The sequence below is a fragment of the Uloborus diversus genome, chromosome 7 (assembly GCF_026930045.1).
Source record: "Uloborus diversus isolate 005 chromosome 7, Udiv.v.3.1, whole genome shotgun sequence".
In the NCBI taxonomy this organism is placed as follows: domain Eukaryota; kingdom Metazoa; phylum Arthropoda; class Arachnida; order Araneae; family Uloboridae; genus Uloborus; species Uloborus diversus.
In genome coordinates, this window is record NC_072737.1 from 44,766,425 (window position 1) to 44,772,629 (window position 6,205).

Genomic DNA, 6,205 nt, shown 5'->3' on the forward strand with positions numbered 1-6,205 from the left:
TGTTATAAAATCTGAAGTAGGGCTCATGATAATTTAGTTGTACAATTTTTGTCAGAGTCAATTTTATGATTATTTTATTCTTTCATTAAAGGCCCCCTTTTTTAACTTCTAACCCTTCTGCAATGATGTTTCAATGCTATAAATTACATGCTTTATATTTATTCTCCTACCTCCCCCCTAAATTAGAAAATATTATATAATTAAAAACTGAGTGTATGTATCTATGTATGTACCTATTTATCTATGTCCAAGTTTCTTCTCCTGAATGAAAATGAACTGACCCAGGTATCGATGGATTCATAATCCCCTGGTCTTTATATTTCGCTATTTAACACAATCCTCCGACAATAATTAGCGGAGATATCAATTAAAAACTAGTAATTATGACAATTAGATTTCAACATAAAATCCCTGTTTTTTGAAGGGTTTCCTCTATTCAAATTATTATTCAGTGCTTCATCTGAACTTTCTGCAACAATGCTTTTATTGAAATTTATAGCAGTGATGAAAATCATTGAGACGAAAGATCTGTTGCCATTTTTGTCTCGATTATGAGCAAATAAAATTCTGGGTTTTGTTTTAAAGGCTTCTCCTGTAATTGGGGGAATTAAAATGTTTACTTTTCAGTTATTTTTCCGAAATCTGCCGCAAAATTTTACTGCTTTTTTTTTTTTTTTTTTTTGTTCAAGCCTGATTGTTGAACATGCTTCACTTGACATAACTTTTATTTTCGAGGTAGACCGTGCAAAGCCGCCGACGTAGCTAGTAAGATTTTTAAATGGCTTTAATCACAATGGGCAAAACATATCGATATAGCATATTAATACAAAAATTTGAATATTTTATTTGTATATAGTGTAAAAGTTATTTGTTTAATATTTTGTACATATGTGAAAAAATTCTCTAAATAAAGAGTATATCTATGAAACTGCATGTCTTTGCTTATTTATTGTTTGAATACTGTGAAATTCTGGTTTCTTTTGTACATTTAAACAAAATTTTGCTCAAAAGAGAAAAGTTTTGAGAAAAATGATAAAAGCATTCCAATTTGTTTTTAGTCCTTTTTAAATATAAATGTTCTCCATTTTAAAGCTTATTTAAAATTATGTATGGTTAACTCCCCCCCCCCCCCCCCATAAGTTCTGCAACTAGACAACCAGATCTATTGCTAAATATTTACTCTCAGAAAGGTAGATATTTTGCGCAAAATTTTAAATTGAATAAATTTTCCATGTTATTTATGGTTGAATCATAATTTTAGAAGAATAAATGCTGACGGTTCTGTATTAAAGGTATTATTTAAAGAGCATGTAATTTCAATAAAAACTTTTATGGATTACTACCAATGTAATTTTCACTTTCATAACAATGATTTTCAACTTTTAATTTTTATTCTTCACATAATCTTCTATATGCATTGTAGATTCAGAACGTAACTTTGTTTTAAGGCACTATTGAAGGTATTACAGTTACAGTAAATTCCTGATTAAAAGGCACGGAATAGTGTGGCACATTAACTGCGGAGAAGGCAAATTCGCAAATAATCCACAAATTGGTTACAAACAATTATAGTATGCGTAGTATCTTAAAAATATCAACAACTCTTGCATACACTTTAACTCCAACTAAAACAATAACTGTGTGTAAGAAATGCATGTTAAAGCTGAACAAGAAGTTCCGTTCAAAGCTAAACGACCCTACTTTCCCACATATCGGCTTTTTAATATCTGATCAATGTTCTCAAAATTAGTTAAAACCGCAAATTATTTCGAACATTAATTACCACTTAACCACTTTTAACATAAAAATATTTAATATTTTAAACTGATTTCCAGGAATAAAATATGCTTTGCTCATTTAAAGAATTAGATGCATAAAAAATAAATAAATGAACAAATAAAGGTGCAGCACCTTTTAAACAAAGCAGCTCATGCATTTTTTTCCCAGTAAAAAAAAAAATATTTAAGCGCTTTCAAAAAGAAAAAAAAAGTAATTAAAATTAGTAATTTCATTAAAATAAATGCATCATATCAGAAAAAAAAATTCAGGTTAAGTTTTTTTTGAACTGTTCAAAATTGAACGAAAAATTGTTAAAATTAAAAAATAAAGTATGGGAATGAGGTGTCCTCGCAAAGATCTTTCGAACATAAAAAAATTGTTCGAATGGGGCTATTCACTCCAAAGTTATTAGGAGGGAACAGACATTTCCCCCCATCTCAATACCTTACTTTCCAATATTTTATTTTCACATATTTATTTCATTATATTATCTACTGGTGGTACCTGCACGGCTTTGCCTGTAGTAAAAAATTAAAAAGTCTTTTGGTTCGCCTGTATATTTACAAAAAATGTGTGGTGAATTTCTCGCCAATTGGCTTGCCCATGTTACGGTTTCACTTTATGATAACTTGGTAATTTACTCGTCCATCTTATGATAATTTTGCGAGGAAAATGTTCTTAAAATTGGAATAGAAAAAGAAAAAAATCGAATTTTCGAAAAATCGCTTCGAGGTGCACACCCCCATGCTACAAACTAACTTTGTGCCAAATTTCATGAAAATCTGCCGATCGGTCTAGGCGCTATGCGCGTCACAGATATCCAGAGAGATTTTCAGCTTTATTATTAGTAAAGATTTGTGACTTTTTCTTTATTTTTCGCGATATTTTTAAGATGTACCAAGCCTTCTTTCATGCTTTTTTCTTCTTCCTCTGACTTTTACTGGGAAAGTAGGCTAAAAAGGATCGCTCATTATTGCAAATGGTAACCGGTATTGCCTTTAACGATTACACCCGTACATGGACAAATCGTGCAAACAGATTAACTAGCTAGGTCGCAACCAAAAACGCATAGAAAAGGGATTTTTTTTCAAGACTGGCCCGGTAACTCGTTTATTTGCGTAAGCAGTGTCGATCTAAAAATCGGTATATCTATGAATGATTAAGTGGTGCATAGATCTAAAAATCAGGTTTCGGCGAGCTTGGTAGGTTTGATATCACTGGAAGGGAGAGAGAAGAAAGAAATAAGATCTATAAATAGATTTGGAACTTGTGCGGTCGAAATGTGAGGATTAAACTACATTTAGTTAATCATCGGCGATTTTTTTTTTTTTTTTTTTTGAAAGTGTGAAAGACCGCGTAAAGTCGGGAGTTTACTGTATGAAAAAAAAATGTAAATGTTTTTTTTTAACAACGTTTTTGTAGAAGTGTTTTTAATGAAGCTTCAAAGGATATAAAATGATTATGCTTGTTCTCGTACAGCACGTTGCAAATCGTTGTACATCTTCTGGTTAAAAACAAAATAAAAGGAATGAACCTTTACATGGATCAGCAATTTTTTAAATTATTTTTTATGAAATATTTGAAAATAATCGGAACTCAATTTCGGAATGATTATTATTATGCGAACCAAACACATATTGAATTGAGGGTTAAAGTTTCTCTTTTGCTGCAAATGTCTTGTCTTCTTACTTTTTTTTTTTTTACTCTTTCACAGAAATTGAATGAGAATTCATAGTTTATTCATTTACACTCAAAAAATGAAATAAATGATCTACTTTTATTTGCACTGCAATTCCTAGTTTTTGTTTTTAATCCTGACCTAAAAAGGGAGAGGATTTTCATTTGACGAGTCTGTGTATGTATCTGTCTGTGGTACTATAGCTTCTAAACGAACGAATGGATTTTGATTTTTTTTTTCGAAAAGCGACTTGATCGATTTTTTTTTTTTTTAACAAACTTAATTACCGAAGATATTACTGAAAAATCGCTAAAAAAAAAAAAAAGACTTTTTTTTTTTTGCAATTTTGGTTGTGAAAACATATTAGTATAATCAAAATATTAGTACCACTTAGAAAAACGAATTTTTCGGCGTCGGATGGAATTTGTTTGGAACTTCCAAGCTACATAGAACTCGAATTAAACCCTTTCCCTTGATTTTAAATGCAATTCTAAGCCTCTAGCTAATGATTGCTACACAAAGTTATGAATGCTAAAAACAAGTGTCAAATATAAACATAAACTATTTTTCCTTACCATCAAAGTTTACAACCCACTTTGGGCTTATTTCCACTACTAGGAAGAAAGGTTTTTCAATTTTTCTTCTTAGGGATTCTGCTTTTGCTACTAGAAAATTTTACTAGTTGTGATGTGATTATCTTTTCATTTCCGGGTTTCCCATGTCATCTTGCGCCTGACTACCGAGAGACTCGGCATGCTTGAGCTTCCCCTAAAAATTTTCAGGGGGCCAAAAATTTACTGAAAAGTTGTTTAAAAATTCTAAAAATGGTTCAATTTAAACCTACTGTGTTGCAACCTTCTTTAACAATTTTGTGAAGCTTTAATTTAAATTCTGCTGGGCTGCTTTTAGAAATAATACCTGTAGCATTAGTGAGTTTTGTTTCAATGTACATAGAAATTTAGGATAAAAATGTGAGTGGATGTATAGGCGGCTGGTGTACTAAAAAAGTTTAGGGGTCAAAAGAAAAGTAGGGGTTAGGAGGCGTGGCCCCTGAAACTTTTTTTTTTTTTTTTTGTGAAATTTGGCTATATTATAATGGCTTTTAAAAAAAACTGATTTAATAATTTCTAAAAATGTGGAATATGGCATAAAAAATCGGGACGGACGACCACCACAGATTTTTCCCTTCCTTTTGAAAGTTCTATTCTTATGAAACAAGACGATAAAAGTTTTCTATTTGGAATTTTTAGTTTTTACTTTCGTAAAATTTATCAATCCATCCTATAAAAAATAATTTTTTAATCAACCATTAATTTTATCTCTGAAAAGTGGAGTGGAGGTGGGAGTTTTTACTTTTGAAAGTGTGGGAGCAATGCCCCCCAGTTCCCGTACGAGTCGCCTATGGGAGGAGGGTTGGGTTGAAATGAGACTGAGCTTCCTTAACTTCAGACAATCGGGCCTTTATTTCATCTATAAATTCTTATGTGTTCTGATTCGCGAAAGTCATCTTTTTTTGAGTTCCCCTATCAGAGTCAGTCTTTTTTTTTTTAATATTAGTAAAATGAATCATCATGGATGAAATGTTAGAAGTTGAAAATAAGAACCATAACTAAGAATACAGTGGAAAATGGTATCGAAGAGGAGGGGAATTATAGAATGAATTTAAACCACAGAAATGACAATAGCTTTATCATGATAAAACATTCTTAATTCTCTCTGTGAGAAGTATGTTCCGTTTCCGTCAAATGAATACCAACATTAATTTTGTCTACATCTACAACAGAAAACGCGCAACCTGTTAGAAGATTGAAATATCACTTATTTACAACAATATTTTTCAGTTTGAATTATCTTTGACCTATCGACTAAATAGATCTTTCTACTGATTTCAACTCTGCGCCTTGGAGATTTATTCACGTTGCACTTGTTTACAGCAGCATGTGTGTGCTATTCCATTCATTTCCACCTTTGCAGTTCGTTGACCGGAAGGAAGGAAGTTTAATTTTTCTGTTTCTGATAAAGGTATTCTAGGAATTGGGAAATCTTTTGCTTCAAAAATGGAGGACAAACGACGCCTTGGCGATATTTTTGGTGACAAAGTTTGTTTGTGGGGGCACCCCTTTCTACTTTGTCCAAATTTTTCGAGATGATAACTTCATAATTTACCTACAGTATGGACACAGTGAAGGTCTTAGTAGGATTTGATGGTTATTATTTTATGTTTCGAATTACGATCCAAAAATCGACAAGGCGTGCACACGCTGTTTTTGAGTTGAATCAAATATTCAGATTGAAGTTGTTGTTTTGAGTGCTGCTTATTTTGGTATTGATGTGTTTTCGTGAAAAAATAACTTAAAGACAACCAAATAAAAATATTGTCACATAATTAAGGAAAACAGAAAATAATTAATACATTTTTACTCAGAAAAACCTTTAAAAATCATGGTCATTTGATTTGTAACTCAACGTTATGTCACACATTACCCATGGGAAAAGGTCTGTAGTATCACAATAACTTCTCGAGCGTAATCGATATGCATAAAATATCTTGTCCGGACAGATTGATTAACGCACAGTCACTAAGTCTATATAATTTAGGCAAACCTAATCTGGCTACGTCGTAATGTCAGGATTAAAATCTGTGGCCTTCACAATGCTGCCAGGTTAGGTCTGTCCCAACTTTAGAAAGCTGAAATTTGGAGCCAGTGGCGGATTCATAAGTTTGGGGTCCCTTGGAGAAGAACAGAA